This window comes from Eurosta solidaginis, chromosome 3, assembly GCF_040869045.1.
Source record: "Eurosta solidaginis isolate ZX-2024a chromosome 3, ASM4086904v1, whole genome shotgun sequence".
In the NCBI taxonomy this organism is placed as follows: domain Eukaryota; kingdom Metazoa; phylum Arthropoda; class Insecta; order Diptera; family Tephritidae; genus Eurosta; species Eurosta solidaginis.
Window position 1 is genome coordinate 194,198,186 of NC_090321.1, and position 23,631 is coordinate 194,221,816.

The following is a 23,631-nucleotide window of genomic DNA, read 5'->3' on the forward strand; positions in this document are numbered from 1 at the left end:
CGGATTGTTTTTTCTTATTATTGCATTGCCATTGGGTTCTGAACTATATTCCAAGTTTCAAGCTTGTAGCTTATCGGGAAGTTATTTACCAGCCATCCTGTCTAGTAAGCTAAATAAAACCGTTTAAAAACATGAAAAATAGTGTGCAAAATGAGAGAATTGAGAGGAATACCGTTGAAACAAGGTAAACTATATGTTGCACCTAAATAAAAAATACACATGACCATAAAATAAATTGCTTACTTTTTGCGTGTATTTTGTTCCTGTGACTTTGCAATCTCTTACGCTTGACAATAAATGCTACTTTGAACTAGGTAGTCAATTGAAAAGTAAAGTCCCCTCTTGGCGAACGAAAATCATGCTCTACGTGTCATTTATCGTACCTGTCCTGCTATATAGTGCAAAAGCAGGGACCATGACAACATCAGATGGGTTGGTCCTGTGAGTTTTGGAAAGAAAAGTTGTTGGAAAGATTTACGAACCTCTACGAGCTGGCGACAGCGATTACCGAAGACGATTTAGGGATCAGCTGTACGAGCTATATGCAGACAACAATAGAGTCCGGCGTATTAAAATGTAGCGGCTACGCTGGCTAGAACATGTTATGCGAATGATAGATGACGCTCCGGCTAAAAAAAAGTATTTTTGTCGGAACCCACTATGGGAGCAGAGAAAGAGGGCGGCCTCCAACACGCTAAAAAGACCATGTGGAAAATGATTTAAATTACCTTGGTGGGGCCAATTGGACTGTCATAACGGTTTAAACGATTAAGCGCCAGTTAAGTAAGACTTTAAATCAATATAGTTCAAGCATTCCGTTCAATCCGTGCACCATGTGCAAGACAAAGTGAATGACCCTAATGTATTATAGCATCAAGTAGATAAGTAAACATCGGATAAGAGCTTGAATATTTGTCATTTAATTGAGTATATCGAACTTAATCGAGTGAAATTTCTGATGGGGAAGTACCAGAACTCGGAAGAGGCAGGGAAATATTTGATTTGCCAAACATTCATTTACCTATCAACTTTATAAATGAACTATATATGTGTAAGTCAAAGCTGGGAAATTTCGCTCTAACTGGCATTTTCAAGTAAGACCAAAACAAAAACAGCTACGAGTAGGAAGTACCCATGAACTGTTCGGTTCTGCTTTCGATCCTGGTGCCGGTTTCAGTTTTTGTTACGGTTTTGCTTCCAGTTTCAGTTTCGATTTCTATGCGGAGTTTTTTTTTGGTTTCAGTAGCTGTTTCATTTTCGGTTTCTGTTTGGGTTCAGTTCCGGTTCAGTTCCGGTTTCGATTTCGATTTCGGTTCTGGTTTCAGCTTCGGTTCTGTATGGTTTTGGCTTCAGTTTCTGTTACGGTTTTGATTCCAGTTACAGTTCCGGTTTCTTTCCGGTATTTCATTCGGTCCCGGTTTCTTTTTGGCTTTAGTTTCGGTTTGAGTATTTGTTAAGGTTTGGGTTCTGGTTTCAGTTTCGGTTTATGTCCGGTTGTAGTTTCTGTTACGGTTTGGGTTTCGGTTTCTGTTTCGGTTTCGCTTTCGACCAGTTTTTGATTCAGATTATAGATATGGTAGCCGTTTTGGCCCTCGTGTGGTTTTTTGTTTCGGTACGTTTTGGGTATCGGTTTCTCCATCAGTTTTAGCTATGATTAGTCTTCCAAATTTAGTTCCGGTTTGATTATCATTGCGGTTTCTGTGCCGTTTTGGTTCTGGTACCAGTGTATTAGCAGTTTGATTTAGGTCTATACCTTAAAGACAATGCAAAGTTTCCTACGGTTTAACCTCTAGAACAAAGTTTTTAGGTGGCAAAAGTTAACAAATTCAGAGAGGAATATCAGACCTGCGCCATTGGCAGCACTCAGCTAGAATATGAGGTTTGTCAACGCAGTGATCCGAATCAGACGTTATTAGTGATTTACACAAAAAACTGTCGCATGACTTAGTAAAACATTAATTATTTGTAATTTTTAGTAATATAGCACCTAGTATATACAATCAGTTATATAAATAATACAGCAAATATGTAATTATGATCGAATTTACGAATATAATTTCGGAAATCATTGTAAATTGGTGTGTTAATAATTTTCATTCCATGATTATTAAAACTCGTTGAACTTTACCCTGGTTCGTTTCCCTTTGCTAGTGACAGAAAATTTAATTTTTAAAATTGATTAAAGTAAGAATGTTCAGTGAAAGAAAAAAAATTTATAAACAATTTTTGTTGTTATATCAGCCTACTGATTTGTAAGATCGTGGGCTCGAACTGAGCTCAAGGCCTATTAATTATTATTTTAGCATTATTTTTGTTGTGATAAATTTTTTCTTAAATGATTTATAATAACAATAATAATGATAAAATAATTGTTGTTAGGCCTTGAGCTCGATTCAAAAAAAAATCACATTTTTATGTTTTAGAAACACTTCAGAATTTTTTTTTTATAAAAAATTAGATTTTTTTAGAAATATTTTATTAATTCTTGGATTTTCTACGAGCACAAAAAAAACTAATGGGAAATTTCCAATTTACTAGTTTTTCGCTCAGATAAAAAAAAGAACGCCGATCATTGAGAAAAACACAAAACATGATTATAATGTAATGAATTTTGGGAAATTCCTGATTATTTTGCAGCTTCTGTTAACGTTCGAATCTCTGAATTGTCGAATAAATAACTCAAATATTCAGTATAGCAACTTTTTTTATTTAGACTACTTTGGGAGCAGTACTTTACAATTACAATTATCGCGTACTGCACTAAAGCGTGTTAAAACATACTGATTGACTCTTCCTAAGCTTGCGCTCCTTTTATACTCTCTGTTGCCTCGTTAGCCTTCTTCTCCTAGAGTGTAAAATTTTCACTTTTATTTCTCCTTTATGTATCTGGTATTTACATTTGTCTTCTAATTATATACGTTTGTATGTGTGAGTACTAACTTCTGCTCTTAGGTGATGACTACATGTGTGTATGTGAAATAATCTCTTCGCTGTTAACTTCGCTGTTTGCATGTATGGATGTGTTGCTGCTTGCTTTGATGTTTACACGCACATATGTGTGGTTACTTACTTTGCTGTTGTTGTACACTTATTTACTAGCAGCACAGTGATGCATCGAAATTGCTAAAATTCGCCACAATAATAAATAGTCTCATTTTAGCATATTTTTTTAGTAATACCGAGTTTAAAAAAATTTAGAAAATAACTAATTTATTTTGGAAGTTTATTAACCTAATGCTTAGAAACCGGACAGCTGCATTAAAGAATTTTTTTGAATATTCGAGAAACATTTTATTAGCTATTTTACTGTTTACATATGAATTTGTTCTAAAACTAATTTAAAAAATGCCTTGGCAGTTTATTAATATTCTGCTCAGATACCAAATCGTTGTATTTTGTTGTGCTCTTCTTTAATTTTATTTGGGAAAAGAACGCTGTTGAATGAAAAACAAAACCTTAAAACAACATATATTTTTATATTTAAGAATTCACGAACTTCTTAAATCTGAATTCTTAAATATAAATATAAACTTAACACACCATTAAACACACAAAAACAAATATTTTTGTTTTCAAAAACATTTTTTGACCTAACCCACTTTAGCAAGATGTAGTTTACTTTGAGTTTTATTAAACAGATTTGAAAAAAAAAAACAAAAATTAAGTTTAATTTTTAACAAAATTTTTAATTATTGTAAATTCTGCGAATTTCGATAAAAGAACCATTGTATTGTATCTAATTTCCTTTTAATAAATTTTCTGCCGCTAGCACTGCAAAATATTCCACAGTGCATTCGCGCCGGTAATTGAATTGCTTTAATTGTTTTATTTTTTTTTTTGTTGAGAGTACTTCAAAGTGGTCATTCAGCTTTGACTGATTTTAATGACAACAGATAATTAAATAAATGCAAATGTAATACAAACAAATCATTTGAACTTTGAACTTCAATACAAAGAAAGCAATAATTAATAAAAATTAAATATCAAAACAAAATGAGACAGCAAATTTTTGGTTGATTTTTTAATAATAATAGAAAGGCCGAACGATTTGTTCTCACCATCCCACCTAACCGACAGGAGAGATGCATCCGCATGACGCGCTCCTTTGTTTGTAGAAGAAGTATATCCTCCAATTTCTGGGGTTGGCAGCTCTTGTTAGAGATAATTCCCTTTCGGTTTTGTTGTCTTCCATAGCAGCCTTATAGGAGGTTTTTTTGTCTTCTACTTTAGATTCTTCAGAGTCATTCGTGTTGCCGGTAGTATTCTTGGAATACCCACGAATAATTCAATATTCCATAGACTTGAGGAAGTTTTCTCTAATCAAAGATTGATTAATCGATTATTTTATATTTTTTTGCCATCCCTAATAACAACGAAGCAAAATTTCTTTTTAACACGCTTCACTTGTGCGTTGTAACGATCCATGGTGGAATAACCAGGTGAAGTAAGCCGTCAATTGTCTCGCTCTAAATTCTTCTTTGTTCTGTCATTCGGCTATCTGAAAATTGTTCACCAATGCTATCTCTGTAAAAGTGTTGTTTTTTGCATTTTCGAGGAGTAAAATATTGTAGTTTAAGTACTTTTTTCACATAAACCAGTGAATTCCGATGGACCTTCACTAACAATGGATTTCTAAATATAGTTACAAAAGAATGCAACTCATTGTTGTTGTTTTGCCCTAAAAATTAAACCACTAAGATAAGAGGAATGTTGCAGTTATGGATTGTAATTTAGAATACATATATGAATCCGGATCGATCGGATCAGTATCTGCTGGTTCTAGGCCGACTGCCGCGAAGCTATTATATATCATTTTATTTCATTTATTTAACAAATTTGTACAAATAAGAACTAAAACTCTTTTATATGTACATCAACATCAACATGAAAAACTTATGCTAATACATTTTATGTAAATGGGAAGTTCACAATATAAAATTTAAAGAAAATTAAAATTTACGTACTGACATAAAAATTATGAGTTTTATATACGCATTTACTCAAATTAATCTTATACCTATTAAAAATTATTCTAGATACATGAATAGTGGAGGAACAGAAAACAATGAAAGGAGAAACAAGGAAATTAGATGACAGAAAGATTATTTTAGAAAGAGTATTTTAGTCAAAATATAGAAGAAATATCAACATTAGCGAAGTATTTCAGTTGAATGCTTTTCAAGTTGCTATTATTCAGCCCTACTTTAATTGATTCAGGAATTGAGTTCCAAAGTCTAACAGCGCTAATAAAAAACAATCTGCTAGACGTTAAGTATTTGAACATTGGAACCGCCCATCTACGGTTTCTTTGAGACCTGGTAAAATGTAGTTTTTCACAAAGATACTTGGGGACCTTAAGTTCTTACAGTTTAGACATGAACATGCAGTTTCTGGCAGCCAAATAATTAAGGATGTTGTATCCCAGTATTTTATCCGTCTAGGGTGGTATGTGATCGTATCGACCTACTACTCCGGAGTCAAGTTTAGTATACACAAGTTCAAAGTATGTAAAGTAGGATACAATTTTATATTGTGATTACTTCTAAGTGTGACTGTAAAACTTTTCCTCAAACCCGAAACCCATTTAAGTGCGCAAAGTTAATAAAGTTCAACTAAATAATGGATAACACCTCTCCATTTTATGTTCGGGTTTTCAATGAAAGTTTCAATTGTAGTTGGAGTTAATCACAGTTTAAGTGGCCAAATTGATTTTGTTTATTCGATTCTAAAAGTCTTGTAAACTCGCACTGGTACTTTACGATACTTTTGACAGTAGGTGCCAATGATATGCTGAAAAAAAAAACAGTTTCTGTAATGGTTTTCGTAGCAACGTATTTATTTTTCTACTCCTATTTTTTCAAAGCGGGTAAAAATTTTACCCTGTTCTGACCTTTGAAAATACATTCCTCCGTTTCAGATAGCGTACATCTTCTGCCTTTTTTTATTTACTTCACCTGGTGATTCCACCATGGTAACGATCTTTTATAATAAAAGTAATACAAAAAATGTTATGTATACGCACCGGTACCGGTATTTGCAGGTGTTGCGTATATGTTTGCGTGTAATTTGTTGTTTTTGAATAAAACAACGTGCCTTTTGATAATTTTTTTTAATATCTGTACAATTTTGTTTATAACGTCTCGAATTGCTTACAAAGGCGGCTAGATAAAAACTAATTAGCAATTTGTAGACCGTGTGAAGGAGAAAAATTTTAATTTTTCTGACGGCATATAAAGTTATACGCCAATATATGATTCATCCTATGAAATAAGGGGTTTTGCTCCTAACTCCCGATTTGGAGGGGTCATTGGAAATTCTGAGTATGTAGGGGTTATATACTCAACTAAGCCTACAGCTTGACTGATGTGTCGCATAGATATGGGGATTTCACAAGGGTGTCGTGTTCGTTGTAAAATCTTAAATTTTAGATTGTTTTAATAGTTTCCCATATATGGTTAAAATATGGCTCATCCGACGAATAGGAGACCTTGCGAATTGCCTAATACACTCTCTTTTTTTCATTTTGTTAAAAATTGCAGACTTTTTATATGGCAATAACAAAATGTATAGACACAGTTTTATCCAAAAGTAGTATTCAAGGTATTGGGGTGGCGCAAATAAACTTCTAATGTTTTGGTGAAATTTCATTTTAAACCGAACCTACATATTTATTTACATTTGGGTGGTTTTCGGTTCATTTTTTCAAGTTTCGAAATAAAAATGGGTTAGGTAAAAAGTGGTTTGGCTTACGAACAGGTTCGCTTTGAACCGTGTTGCAGCCCTGATGACATGTTGACAACCAGTATGCAATAAGAACATTGCCCTCCTCTATGGCGGGCGAACGATGAACTTTCCAGCTGTAAATACTTATCGTATTCCGGCTGAGATTTATAAAAACAGACCAAGACAATAAAGGAACCATTAGTCAGTACAAATTTTATCTATTCAAAGTTAAAGGCTACTTGATAAGTATGATTTGCGTAGAGCTCTCCCATAATACCAAGGGGCCAAGACCGTACTTTATGTCCTACGGATATTCTAAATGTTTTGACTCGGGTGGCACCTAATAGACCCTTTTTCTCCTTGTTGCATTATTTCGGTGCTCTGAACTACGTGTGAGGTTTACTGTTTGTAGTCCACCAGCAAATCTCTTAAAAATGTATAGTAAGCTTTTTCTAGAGCCTGAAATTATTAGGCATCTACTCTGCGAATGTCCAGCGCTCTGTAGACGAAGGCAACGTTTTATGGGCTAGATGTTTATCGTAGATCTGACTAATATAGCTGAGACCAATACACGACGCTTAGTTAGCTTCACAAACTCAACGAAGTGTTTTGATTAGGAGAGTAGGAACAAATCCGTGTGGTTTCACAACGGGCCTATAAAGGCCTAGGTGTGCCGCTCCGATGGGGACGGCAGCCACTTAAACCTAACCTAACCTTCTCCCACTTCCTTCCTGTAATTTTTCCAATACCTCGATCAGTGTGTCTCATAGTGGAATTTTAAGTGAAAATTTCACGCCTATAGCTTCCGTGAGAGTTACATAAAAATCTATCGAAAGATTTCAAATCCAGTATGATTTTGTTATTATCTCGACCTGTGCGCCAACTGTCTTGGTTTTCAGAGCTATTTGTGAGGTTGCAATTTTAAAGCTCAACGAGAAGTTTTTTGAAACTTGGTTGCGAAATTCATCCGTTCGGTACGAAGCATTCTAACTATTTGGGTTTCAAGGGGTTGATAAGCGCAATACAAAGCTTTATAGCTTCAAAGCTTGCGCAACCCAATTGCCAACCACACCTGTGCGAGGGGAATCCTGTTACAAATATGAATGTATCATACACAGGCGAGGCTCCGGCGACCCCAAGTTTCTCATGGAACTAGCTGGTGGAGGGCGAAATGGCCTAGAAGGTTTAATGTGGTCATATAAATCGTTCCCGTGATGGTCGGGCTAGTAACTTAATGGTGTTTTGTTACCGGAACGTATCGAATCTATATCCGGCAAAGGACCATCAAGATCGATAACACTCCCCAAAACGTTCATTGAGCCACAAACTTAATACCATCTGTCAAATTTCTAGCTCAATGAAAAGTTACTGAGAATCGATCGCAAGATTTCAAATGCCCTGTATAAATTTCCCAAAGATCTCCAAATATCTCGATTTCTACCCCATCTGGAAGATCGTTCTTTTCAAAATATTATACTTTGATATGACTCTAAGCAATGGTCAAAGTTTTTCAAACTAGACCAACTTTGCAAAACCGACCAAATTTTTTAAATACCACGATCTCTGCGCCACCTAGCGAACATTTTTCCCTCATTTTGTCAACCCGAATTTTGTTCCAATTGGTGACTTTAGTCGCTCTACTGAAGGTTTTTAGAAACTCTATTGCAAGACTCCCCAATTTTGTATTGCAATTGTTTAACCAACATAAAACCCACCTAATATAAAGCAAGATATAAAAATTCAAATAGAAGCTGAATAAACATGCGCTTCTGCAAGTTGGCTCCAAAACGTTGAAATCAGATTTTGTTTAAGGAGTAAGTTCATCGGCTCAAATACATTTTTTGGTATTTTGAAAAACACATGCGTAGTCGATTACGAAGACATCTTCATCTTAGGAAACTCAACTCAAAAGCTAGAAAAATTAACAAGTCAAAGATTTCACAAAGCAAAGATGTTTTAAAATAAAGCACCAGTAGCAATAACCTAAAAAGGTCGTACATGTTATAGGTCTTCTATTCAAAACAGATAAAATATTAGCGTTTAAAGTACAAAAAAAGACTATGGAAATAAAATATACTTTTACTATGAGTCTTAAAGAGTCTAACTGGGCAATATTTTGGTTTGCATGTTAACGAAGAAACGACGCTAGACTAGTTAATTTCAGTACTCAATCAAAGCGGAATAGGCATTTATTGAGGTAATAAAGCTGTGATACGCTCAATAAAACTTGAGAGTTGTACTGGCTTGTTTAGTAAAAATATTTTTAAAGTTTAGTGTTTTGATATTCTGATTTCAGCGAATTGTATGACTATCACATAAAAGGTTTATGATTTCTCTATTATGTAGCATTTTGTCAAATCAGCGTAATAAATTTCCGATAAGTTAATGCTCACCGTTTCAACACGAAATATATAAACTTTTATTTTTGTTTACCATATTATATGATAAGGTTTAAAAATACAAAGTCAAACGTCTAACTATTTTCTTAACTACTAACAGTGTTGATGGCAACTATGACTTCCGAAAACAGTCAAATTAAGTAGTAAATTCAACAAAAGCTTACATATTTATGAATTAACTTTCTGAGCGATAAAAAAAATGTGTGCAATGAGTTAGTAATTTCAAAAGAATTAAGATATAATACAAAGAGGTGTTTGTTTGCAAAATTCACTAGGAGAGTTGCTTCCATAAAAAGTTTTTCAGCGAAACTTGGTCTGCATTAACTTATGCCAGTCCGAACCGATCCTTCGGCTATAGACTGCAGAAGCCTGAGAAATTGTTCTTGATATCTTGGCTATAGCTACATAGATTGGCTTTAAACCACCTGCGGTTCTGCGAAGGTTGGTTAAAGAAATGCTAAATATTCTTGATTTATTCTACAACTCGGACGGGTTGTAGCAAGCCGCTTTGGGTTTCTAAGCGTTGCTCATCTACCTATGTATTTATGTACCTTCACCCCACTTGAATCTTAGCAAGTGATGTCATATACTGATAATGAGATGTGACATAAGTCAACAGCCATAACGTCATTTGACCCTTTGGTCACTTGAAATGACCATAAAGTCAATTGAAGTTATGACCATATCAAATGGAAACAATGTCAACGATATTGATATTATGACCATCCTGTTTTTTCGAAAAGGTCATGATGTCAACTCTATCCTTCTCAAGTGGCCATTACATGCCAACATAATAAAAACGCACGCAAGTCATTTTCTGTCAAAAATGTCTCATGCACATACAACTTGTATGAGAGCAACCGAAATTGAATTTGCTGCATGAAACCCCAACTCGATTTCCATTTTTTGTTCTGCGTGACATTTCAGTTTGACGTTTGCACACATGCTTTATATTGTCGCAACGCATGCTTATTTCGGTTTGGGCAAAAGACGGCGGTTGTTTGCGTGCGCTAAAAAGCGCAGTGCGGTTTTATTAGGTTGGCTTGTTAGGGCAAATATTTTGTTTTGTACCTGCAGTATTTTGGTCACATTCAAGTGCAATATTGAATAAAAAGCTGAACCAATGGGGTCCTCTTTGAGATAGGAAGAACTTGTTCATCTTACAGTTTGGAGAAAGTTTCGAATAGAAAGTCGCGTGATTTTTATTACAAATTTTTGCATGCAGCGCTCCTTTTTCTATATTCTTATTTCTAATTACGGTCTCATTTTTGTAAAAAACCAGATTTTAAACTGGCGCGGTTGACCTTAAAAAAAGAATAACTTATTTAAATGAAAATTAGAGAAAGTTTGCAATAAAAAATTGCCCGATTTTTATTTGCTATGTGCGATCACGGCGCTACATTTTGTATTAAGAAAAACAAGCCTGTGGAAGTTTTAGATTTTGTGCTGGTGCTGTAGCGATAAGGACACTCTCCGAAGGCCTTGGGGAGTGTTATCGATGTTGATGGTCCTTTGCCGGATACAGATCCAGTACGTTCCGGTAACAAGCACCATTAAAGGACTAGCCCGACCATCTCGTGAACGATTTGGTAGAACCACATTAAACTTTCTAGGCCATCCTGCCCTCCCATCCCCTAGATCCATGAGGATCTTGTGGTCGCCAGAGCCTCGGCTGTTAACGAAACAGGATTCGCCACGTGTAGGTGAGGTTGACAATTGGGTTGGAGATGCTATTCATTTCGCTGGCAACCCCTTGAAAGGGTTGCGCTACACAACCCCATGAATTAATTTGCTATTATAGTCGCCTCTTACGACAGGCATACCTGCCGCGGGTATATTCTAAGCCTCATAACCCGCTGGGGTGTAGAATTTGTGCTGATATTTAAGTGCTGTATATCGTCGATGTTTTTGCAAAACCACCTATTGACCAAATGCAAAACCGTCCAAATCGCAAAAGTGTCAGAAACGAGATTTGGTAACCCAGCGCTCCAGACATCTATGTAGCTTGATCTAAAAAATCATAAATTCGATATTTGAGTACTAATCTTTTAAATTAATGGTTGAATGAAATTTTCACTTCAAAATTGAATATAAGTTCTTTTTGTTAAAATAAGCGTGCTTCGGGGAAAAACCGGAGGCATATTTAAATTCAATTAAACTTAAATGTTATAACGTATTTAGACAAAGGATTACTTTATTTTATCCTAGCAAAAACAAAAAAACAAAAAAATGGGCTGCAATCATGCTCCCCTGTAAAGTTTTAGTGTCGCGAGATAAGCGGAATTGCAATCGTTCGATAGGTGGTTTTGTTAAGGTGTCGACGAAATGGTTATGGTCTTAGTCAACAGGTCAAACGGAAATTACCTAAATGGCCATAAAGTCTAATTAAGAAAAATACTAAAGTCAATTGAGATTATTTCCACTTGAAATGGTCATAACGCCATTTGATCTTTTGGCCGTGGGTCTTATATCACCACGCTGTATTCTGCATTCCGGATAAATGCAAGTTTGATGTCTGATACGCTGTGCTTGGTTAAATCATTCATCAGCAGTTTAAAAAATGTGGTAACACAACGGACCAAAACTGTGTGAGCTGTCTTTTCACTAGAAAGCAGTCACCCAACCTGACCTAACTTAGCATGACGTTAGTAAAACTGATTGATTGTTTTATATGTGGAGTGAGGCAGTTTAATTTTTATATAAAACTAGCTTATGCCCGTTCACCCCACGTTTCTATAAAAATATGCAAAATAAATAACACAAATTTTAAACTTATTGCTCTGTATTTGCGAATTTAGGTACTGCTGAAAATCACAGGATATACAATATTTTTTGTAATATTATTTGGAGTATAAATAAAATGTTTTTCGATGAGCCAACTCTGGAGCAGCCTACGTATAATTGGCCATGGGTGAAGCATGAGTTGGTAAGATTGACTCCTACTGTAGCTAATGACTGTCCTTGAGCTTTATTGATAGACATTGAGAAAGCCAACCTAATAGGAAATTGGAGGCGTTAAAAATTGAAAGGTATATCTGTCGGTATTAATGGATTCATTGGTATGAAAACTTTGCTGTTTTCGAAATTTCACGATAAAATCATTGCTTCAATGACATTCGGTAAAAGTTTTGTGATGATAAGCCTTGTCCCATTATATAAGCGCGGAGGATCCAATTACGAAGCATACTTGTTATGGACTCTTTTTTAAGGATCAATCGATGAGGAGGAATTCCTGATGGCTCCACGGAGTTGAGAAATTCAATCGCATAATGCGTAGCTTGCTATTTTTCTACGACTGTATCAATGGATTGATAAGTTGTCTCGGTCCTTGGTAGTTTTTCTGGAATTTTGACATTAATGGTATTAACGTACTCATTTTTGGTGGCGAAATTGCCCTTTCTAGAAGCCACTTATAGTTTTTATAGTTAGATACAATATATGCAAATACCTTATCTATTAAAGCTTCATTTGAATTTTATATAGATATAGAAGATGTGGATATACTGAAGATAGCAAAAATGTTTAACGGCATCAGATTACTAAACGTCCAAGAGGAATAACAGCCAAGCTCATCTCTGCAGTAACATTTTAGCTATTAAAATAACCTAAGTTTGTACGGCAGCCATAGTTCTGAAAAATCCCATTTGTAGGGAAGGTGTCACGCCCCCTTTTCCCCAATTCCACATCTTAGTGGAGGTCTTAGGAATTAACGTCATATAGCTCCTTACCAATTTTCATTATCCTACCATTACTATATTCCATTTCTATGGGAGGTGCCACGCCCCCTTCTCTCTCCACATGTTCTTGGAGGTGTTAGAGATTGACCTCATATAACTCCTTAGTGAATTTCAATGCTCTAGCATGAAAACCTTCAGAGTTATGCAGATTCCATTTGTATGGTAGGTAACACGCCCCTTTTATATCGAAATTATTTTAAGCCCATGACCATCCTTGGAAGATTTCCAGTGGGTTGTGCAAATTTGGTTGTAATTGGTCGATCCGTTTAGGACGCAACCCGATCTATACCTACATACCAGGCCTGTAAAGTACTGAGTACATACTTGTACTAGTACCAAATAAGTAAAAGTGCTCAAGTACTTCAAATCTAAGTACAAAGTATAAGTACTACAGTACTTGTACTTTGAATCCGATATACTTACGAAATACTTGCAAGTACACGAAAGTACTTTTTCTGATAAAATATGAGTAAAATTCATATTAGAAAGCAACAAGAAGTAAAACAACATATTAAATAAGTATAAATTGTACAACAGCTAACAAGATTAAAGTAGTTTGTCTTTGCCTTAGTACTAACTTTTCAAGCGAAAAGTTTGTAATTGATTGCCTTCTATGTCTGCTAAACAAAATAAACGCTCTACTGGGGCGGAGGAAGCTAAGGGCCTATTCATTTTGAGTGATAGGTCCTTTATAAGAGGATAACTCTGAATCATATTGAAATCTGTTGATGTAGATACCTGTAAAACTCTTCTGCAACTATTTTGTCAAAGTAAGGTGATCGTAAGGGTGCTGATTGATCATGACCTATTTCTTCGAATAGCTCATCTATTTTAACAAATTGAGGTTAGTAAAGATATCGTTATCATAAATGCATACAAAGGCAAAGAATAAGGTCTTAATACTTGGAGTTTTTCTTTTATTGATGATAAGCTCATAGAAATGTGTATTTTGTGATGCACACCTAAAAGATTAAAAAAAATTCGTCGAATTTTTGAAGCACCTGCGTATAAACACCCGGTAAAGCATGCGGGGATTTAGCACTCAACCCGTACAGCAATTTTATTAGGTGAGAAGGGGTTTGATGACGGAAGCTCATCACCACTCTGAAATGTGGAAATGGAATCATTCCAACAAATGTTGAAACGAACTTCGTTAAAGGTGATATGTTCAAAATTAATGACTAAATTTGCGAAATATTATGGAAAATACCGTTTCGACCAGCAGTTGAGCTGATTGTTAAAAAATATTATTTGATCCGCTTCAAACCGTTCAATACTTGTCAAAGCACTTCGAAAGTACTTACAAGTGCTTTACTTGTACTTCAACAATTCAAGTACAAGTACTTCGAAACTTACACTTGTACACATTTTCCGAAGTCCTGAGGTACTGATACTTGTACTTGTATTGGTAATTTTTTTTACAGGTCTGCTACATGCATACATAATTTGAATTTTATATATATAGATTATGTGGGAGAGAAAATAAGTCCTTAAAATAAAAGTTTTTTTAAAACTTTTAAAAAGATCGACTTTAATCGTAACCCTTCTTCGCAGACAGCTTTGTACTTCCTATAAGTGCTTTTAAACAAAATTTTGAGTATAATACCAACTTATATTCACATTAAAACGCTATTATTTAATTTAAAGCTGCTATAGCCCTATTATTTGCAAACTTAAACGGTACATATATATGATCATAAATTAATTTCGATATATGTATGAAATCGTGCATTAGTTGGCAATCAGGGCCATGATTATGTATTCTATGACCTGAATACTCGTCTCTTACAAGTGCCTTTTTGGTATTACGTGATAAGATAACGTATAGCTGCTGTCGTAAGACCTCCACTGAGTTGAGAAAGGCAGTTGGAGGAAGACCTGACCTCCCTTAGTGCTCTCAATTGGCGTTAGTTACTGCGAAACAGGGATAGGTCGGATACTTTATTACGAAACGTCCAAAATAGCTAAGAGGATTAAGCGCCAATTAATAACACAGGCCTCCAAAAATAGAAATAGAATTTATTTTTGCGCGTTCAATCCGAATCCGTCCTCAGCACGTCAGGTTTTTGAGATATCTAACCTAAATGTGCGAAAAACGCTGTTTTTAGAATTTTTTGAGTTTATATTTTAATAATAGAAACTTTTTTTGTGCAAATCTGCTTACAGTATCTTTGAGAACAACTTATCCCCCACAAAATCCATTTTCTAACGCCACGATTAAATTTTTTTTTTAGTAGCGCTTAATCAATAGTAGCAGACGCTGTAGCAACGACGATAGCTGCATAAATAAAATCAGCCACAGCAGTATTAAATTGTTAATCGGCAAAGTATGCTCTAGCTGCCCTTGTAGAAAAATTATATGCAATAAAAAGAAGCAGAAAGTAACGCATTAGTAGTTGCAGTTACAACTTTGGGAGCAGCTATATTTCCCACGTCAGAGTTGCAGCAGTATTGGTGGCATTGACAAGTGATTTTTTGTACCAGTTTTTTGTAAGGTAAGTTTACATTTTTTGTGAAATATTTTCATTTTTATGAAACCTTTAATATATTGTGACGAATATTAGCAACACTAAGGGATACTATCATCTCTAAGCCAATGCTAAGCAGTGAGTTGTATGCACATCAATAGATCAATCATGCGGAGAATGAAATGGCGTTCAATCCATTTGTAGGAAGGAAGCTAGCTCGCTCTCCAGAAGGGCGTGGCCCATCGGCTGGGGGCCTTAACATTTCGTCGCAAGTGGTAACGAAACCCAAAGGAGCGGAGGCCGAAAGCAAGCAAGGAGCATTGTCGCCGGGTGCTACACCGAAGCTTTGCAAAAAGAACTCCGACAGCAAGGCTCAAACGGGCACACCATTATTAAGTGAGCTAATTAAGCAGGCGTCAGCTGCGTTAAATCAGCAAAACCCCCCTGGAGAGAAAAAGATGACCAAGCTAGGCAAGGCGATTGAGGACTTGATGCAGTTCTTCATAGGGCGTAATAATATACACGCGGAAATCAAGCGCTTGGCCTCCGTAATAAAAGTGCTGTACATCGAGTCGGCCCTAGAGGTAAAGAATTTAGAACATAAATTGCGTGCAAGCGAATGCGCCAAGGATAGAAGTCCATCACCCCCAGGAAAGCGACCGAGGAATAATTCGTACTCGACCAAGGAGAACAACGTGGTAAAACCCACTACTACTCTAAAAGATGTCTTACCAGGGCACGTGGGTGGACACAAACGACGGCAAGAAACGCAAGAAAAGACGGAGCGGAAAGAGGAAACTGCAGCCCAAAAGACGGGAGAGTGGCAGTTAGCCAAAAAGAAGAGCAAGAAAAAATCACTTAAGGCTAGGCCGGATGCAATCATCATTTCCAAGGCGGGGGATGCGACGTACGCCGACATATTGCGTAAAGTGAGAAGATGCGACGAATTAAAATCCCTGGGAAATGACGTCAAAACGATTAGAAGAACGGCGAAAGGAGAGCTGTTACTAGAGCTGAAAAAATCGCAAGATGGGAAAACAAGCGCGTACCAAGCAGAAATTGAAGCGGTACTAAAGGACTCAGCTAAAGTTATAACAAAGTCCCAAATGGTCACGCTACAGTGCAGAGATCTCGATGAGATTACTACGCCCGAGGAGATTTGCAACGCCCTCCACCAGCAATGCAACATCAAACTTCCAGATGTGGCTGCCATAAAAAGCATACGCACAGGGTACAGTGGCACGAAGTCGGCATTTATAAGCCTTACAGCGGATGATGCCAAGGCGGTTCTTAATACGCAAAGAATCCGGGTAGGATGGGTTTCCTGCCGAATTAGAGAGCTCAAGCAAGAAAAACGCTGTTATAGGTGCTGGGGCTACGGGCATATAGCTCAGAAATGTAAGGAGACTGTAGATAGGTCTAGCCTATGCAGGAAATGCGGCCAGGAGGGTCATAAGGCTGCAAGTTGCGAAAATGCACCGAAATGCGCGCTATGTGGGGGACAACATTCAGCAGGCAGTTTTAAATGCCCACAACGAGAGGGCAGCAAAATGACTGTCTCATGAGGGTATTGCAGCTCAATTTAAACCATTGCGAGGCAGCCCAAGAGCTATTATCCCAAACAGTCTATGAAGGAGGATATGACATAGTGGTACTCTCTGAACAATACAAAAATCGCCAGGAGCAGGGTTGGCTCTCAGATTCAGCAGGGAAAGCCTCAATTTGGGCACCAGGGAAATTTCTCCCACAGGAAATTATGACGCCAACGGTAGCAGGATTCACGTGGGCAAAAATTAACGGTATATACGTCTTCAGTTGCTATGCCCCTCCGAGCATGACCATCGCCGAGTTCGAAGACATGATATACGGGATCACCATTGAAGCACGAGGTAAACACCCGCTTTTAGTGTGTGGAGACTTCAATGCATGGTCATCTGTGTGGGGAAGTAGACGAACCAACGAAAGAGGGAGAGTTCTCCTCGAAAGTCTTACTTCTTTGAGGCTAGAACTCCTAAATGAACCAGGGATATATACCTTCGATACAGGTACCAGACGATCCATTATAGATCTCACCTTCGCTAGCAGCGAAATAGCAAGACGAGCAAAATGGTCCATAAGCAACGTCTACACACACAGCGACCATAAAGCTATTAGCGTAGAGCTGCTCGAAACTCCACGAACGGTAGCAGCAAGACATCGACAAAGTAGGAAATGGAAACAGCACCTTTTCGACCCACAAATATTTGACATTATCTGGAAGGACGCCATAGTACGAGAATCGCATGCGGAAGACCAGTCGGTTCAAATCACTAAGTTGCTATGTATGGCATGTGATGCTGCCATGCCCAGAAGTCGCGGAAAAGCACAGCGCACTCAGGTATATTGGTGGAATGACGAAATTGCGGAAGAGCGTAGAAAATGCCACAAAGCACGAAGAACAGCGCAGAGGGCACGCTCATCACCACGATATGCAGAGCTACACAGCACCTATGTCGCACAAAGAAAGGCACTTAAAAATGCCATAAAAAAGAGCAAGAAGTTATGCTTTAGGGAACTGCTGGATAATGTCGACCTAGGTCCTAGGGATCAGCCTACAGAACTGTGATGGCCAAAGTTAAAGAACCGATATCACAGCAACCTACGTGCCCGATACTGATGAATATTATTGTTCAAACACTTTTCCCGGTGCAAGGTCGCTGGACTTATCCAAGCGAGGATATAGAAAGTACGGAAATTCCGCAAATTACAGAGCAAGAGGTGCTGGACGCTGCAAAAAGAGTTGCTGATAACAAATCCCCAGGACCCGACGAAGTACCAAACATAGCCCTTAAAGCCGCGATTACAACTAGGGCTACATTATTTACTGACCTTTTTAATGCCTGTATGCAAGAAGGCGTGTTTCCTCGCCCGTGGAAACGACAAAGACTTGTCCTATTGCTGAAACGTGGTAAACAGCCGGACCAACCATCCTCATATAGGCCACTTTGTATGCTGGATTCCCTAGGGAAGATTTTCGAGCGTATAATTAGTGAGCGCCTACAGCTGACTCTAGAAAGACCAGGTGGCTTATCGAATAGTCAATATGGATTTCGCAAATCAAGATCCACCGTAGATGCAATACAAACAGTCGTCAATATAGCTAGAGAAGCTATCTCTGGAGGCCAAAATAAAAGGAAGTTCTGTGCACTGATTATGTTGGACATCAAGAATGCTTTTAACACTGCGAACTGGATGCAGATAATGGCAGCGCTGCAAAGCTTCGGCACTCCAGCTTACTTACGCAGAATTATAGGTAGCTATCTTAAAGACAGAGTACTTCTTTTTGACACGGATCAAGGAGCTAAAGAGTACAAAATCACAGGAGGCGTCCCACAGGGATCTGTTCTCGGTCCAACGCTTTGGAATGTAATGTATGACGGGGTGCTAAAGATTGATCTACCAGAAAACACGCAAATTGTGGGATATGCTGATGATATTGCAGTGGTAGTAGTGGCCAAGAAACTGGACCTGCTTCAAGCATTATGTAATGACGCCGTAGCAAGAATAAAGGAATGGCTGACCAATACAGGACTGGAGTTGGCTAGCCAAAAGACGGAAGTGGTATTAGTAAGCTCCAAACGGTCGGCGAACGAGTTAGTCTTAACTGTCGGGGATCATCAAATCACCTCAAAGGATTCCTTAAAATACTTAGGAGTGCACATTGACTCTAAGTTAACTTTCAAAGAGCACTTCAGAGCGGTGGGGGAGAAAATTACCAAAGTTAATGGATCACTTATGCGAATAATGCCTAACATTGGTGGTCCGCGCGAAGCTATACGTCAGCTATTGTCCACAGTAACCAGCTCAATAATACTATACGCAGCACCAGTGTGGTATGGATCTAAACAGACTCATCAAAAATATATATTAGCAGCGTACCGACTTGCTTCTTTAAGAATAGCAAGTGCTTATCGGACGGTGTCCGACGACGCGATCCTGGTTCTAACCCGGAAAATCCCAGTGGACTTACTGGCAAGCGAAATGGCCGATCTGTATAACACTAATATCGAGCGACCATCTGAAGAAGACAGGAAAAGAGCAAGGACACAAACAATAGCTAAGTGGCAAGAACGGTGGGAGGCCTCGAGTAAAGGGCGTTGGACTTTCACACTAGTTTGGAACGTAGCTCAATGGAATGAGCGGAAGCACGGCGAACTGAACTACCATCTCACGCAAATAATGAGTGGACATGGCGGTTTCAAAGAGTATTTATGGAAGCGTAGGATAGAGGAAGATCCTCATTGCCCAATGTGTACCACAGAGTTAGAAAACGCAGAACACGTCATGTTCTACTGCCCCCGTTTCCACGAAGAAAGACTCACCTTGCATGGAGTCTTTGGGGAGGAACCTACCACGAGAAATTTAGTTTCACATATGTGCAGCAGGAAAGAATGCTGGACTGCAGTGAGCAAAATGGCATTTATAGTAATGACACGCCTGATGGATGCTGAGAGGGAGCGCAGAGAAATGCGCATGCGAAGCAGTGGTGATTAAATGGACACTCAGAGCAAATAGCGGGAACCTGGACGCAGGGACAACAGTAGGCTCTTAAAAAATGAGAAATATGGAACGCCACCTTGAAGTAATGCGAAAGTGGTGCCGGGGTGGGCGACGGTTCCAGAACGGGGCTGTAGTTTAATCTACGGACACACGGTTGCTGCGACGGCAGCAATTATGGTGCATTAGGCATTTTTCAGCCCGCAAAAAAAAAAACAAAAAAAAAAAAAAAAAAAAAAAAAAAAGATCAATCATTATGTCTACACATATGCACGTACACACAGCGGAGAAGAGGCGCACAAACACATGCAGATATTTTATCTGAGATGCTCCCAAAAGTATGCAATTATAATTGGGGAAGTGTCGCTCACAAATACACGAGTTAGCGACATAGTCTCACTTGCTATCTTTTTAGTATACACATATATAAAAACATACATAAAACACATACATATATGTATATATATATATATATATATATATATATATATATATATATATGTGTGTTTGTAACTGCAACGATGCAGATAATACCTAAATAGAACGGCTACACAAGTAAAATGTATTTTAAGGTAAACACCAATTAAAACAAATCTTTGTACTTTGTAAACACATACCTACATATGTCCTTATTATTATTCACACACAAAAACCCTTAACCTTGATTGATAGCATGGTAATAACCTAAACAAGCACATTCTTTGTTCTTCGCATAAAATAAAACATTAAAATATTATACAGAAACATGTTAACAGTTTAGAGTAACAAAAAAAGTATTTTCAAGGACAAATTTATCACAATGCAAATAGCATTTAGAAATAGTATAAATGTAAAGATAGTTCTAAAAATAAACGAAACTGAAAAGAGCTCTTGCTCGTAAATATATATATATTTCAATTCGTACTCGGACTCATAACTGGGGGCTCAACCGTTTTGAAGCCACTTTTATAATCATATGTGAAAATTATAAAAGAAAACTAATTCCACGGGAAATAAGATTTCCAGCACTAACGTTTGAAAAAAGTGCATAAATAATTAACGAAAAGCTCGAACAAAGTGAAAAAATCAAGTTGAAACAACAAAAAACTGGCATCGCGAAAAAAGCGACAACACATTTTTGATTCAACACGGTTATCAGACGCAGAAATGAGGGCACAAGAGATAGAAAACCTGAGGGCACTAGTAGCTGCCTTAACAACAACCCAAACTGAAAACCAAGAGAGGATTAAGTCTCTCGAAATCAGCAGAAAACCTAACGTCACAGTCACAGAGCAACACCAGGACTGCACGCCAAATATCACCGATGCGTCACAAATAAACTTGGAGATTTTCAAGGCGTTACCTATTTTCACAGGCAACAAAACCCAGTACAGGTCATGGAGAAAACGTGCTTGGACACATATGGAGAATATAAAAAACTATGCTGCAACACCCACATACTACACGGCACTCTCGATAGTACATGCTAAAATCCAAGGAGAGGCGGCCGACATCTTAATTAACGATAATACGAAATTTAATTTCTCTTCAATGGTAAACCGTCTCGACTACACCTATGCGGATCAGAGACCTTTATATGTACTTTTGGAGGAAATGAGAAAAATAACACAGGGTAAAAGGACACTAGCAGAATTCCATTCCGAAATCAGCAAGTCACTAAATCTTGCACTGAAGAAAGTAGAGACGGAAAATGCAGAAACCCCCACAGCTATGCAACAGTTTGCAAATCAAGAGGCAGTCAGGACATTTATCCTCGGCCTGAATAGCAAATATATAAGCGGCACCCTCTATAGCCACAACCCAAAAGATTTAGAGACCGCTTACGCTATCGCGAGTACAATATATCACGACAACGCAAACTCACAGTTCGACGTTCCGCAATACCACCAAAGACAATACAATGCGCCGCAGCATCAACATCCACCAAACAGAAGATACAACGAGGAATCTCGAAGTTACAGACCCAACGTACAGGTGCACTACCAGCAAACTGCACCCTCGCAACAGCACCAACCAATGGAAGTAGATCCGTCACAAAAATACATGCGATCCACAAACTATAATAGGAACCGTTTCGTTCCACAACAACAACAACACCCCGCACCTATCCCAATGGACGTGGACAATTCGAGACAATATATCCAAACAACAAAACATAATGTCGTAAGTCGAAATAATTATACACCAAACAATATATATAAGAGAGATAGGTCTTCTAACTACAATAATGCGAATAATCAGCAAGATAGGAAATTCCAGAGACTAAACCAATTAAATAAAGAAGATCTAGAGTCAGTAGAAATATCAAATTATGAAGAACAATATGAAACAGGTAGTACTTTTTAGGCGAGTAAACGGGCTGCCTTGCTTACAAACAAAATGCGGCCTAACCGGCACGCCCGTTACCTTATTAGTCGACACTGGTTCCACTAACAATTACATAAATATAAATTGTAACATATGGAAATCAATTAAAATGAAACCATTTAAAACCAAAACATTACATGGTTGTTCAATTATAAACTCTAAAAAATAATAATAACGATGTACGGGCATCATTTAACCTTCTTTGAAATTAAAGAATTAAAAGACTTTGACATGATACTCGGAGAGCAGGGATTACACCAAATAAAGGCAGAAATTAGTTTATTTGATTATAGTCTAAAATATCAAAAAAAGAAAGCGTCAAAAGTAGAACAAAAAATTAATTATACGCTTAGCAATGCAAATATTATGCAAAAAATTGAAAACACTAACGCAGTACTACCCTATACAACCACAGTAGAAGCTACCATTAGGACAAAATCTGAAGATCCTATTTGGACCAAACAATATCCCTACCCTATTTCAGATAATGAATTCATTAATATAGAAATTAGTAAACTTCTAGATAATGGAATAATCCAACCCAGCAAAAGTCCATACAATTCACCCATTTGGACAGTCGCTAAAAAAGGTACCGATGAACAAGGGAAACCTAAGGGCAGAATGGTTGTAGACTTTCAGAAGCTGAACGCCCAAACTATCAGAGATAGATACCCTATTCCCGACGTAGCTATGACTATACAGAATTTAGGCAATGCGAAAGTATTTACAACTCTAGACTTAGAATCTGGCTTCCATCAGATCCTCATTAAAGAATATGATAGTGGAAAAACAACCTTTAGTGTAAATGGAGCTAAATACGAGTTTCTTCGAATGCCTTTCGGTCTGAAAAATGCTCCATCCATTTTTCAAAGATGTGTAGATGACATCCTTAGATCATATATCGGCAAGTTCGCATACGTTTATATAGACGATGTTCTATATTACTCTTCCTCACCTGAAGAACATATCGAGCACATCCGCATAATTATAAACGCCCTTCACCAGGCCAACATGAAAATCTCCAATGAGAAATCTCACTTTTTCCAGGACTGTGTGGAGTACTTAGGGCATATAATTAAATACAACAGGATCACAGTTGACCCCGAAAAAGTACAGACTATTAAAAACTTTCCTATTCCTACAACACTGAAGGAACTCAGGTCCTTCCTAGGTCTTGCAAGTTATTATAGAAAATTTATACAGAACTTTACAGCTATCGTCAAGCCACTCACTACATTCCTCAGAGGAGAGAATGGTGGTATATCAAAGAATCAAAGCGCAAAAATAAAAATTACCTTAGACAAACCTGCACTAGAAGCACTGAGAAAAATAAAAGAAGAACTACAAGCGCAAATTGAACTTTTCCAACCAAATTTTAACAAACCTTTTGAATTGACCACA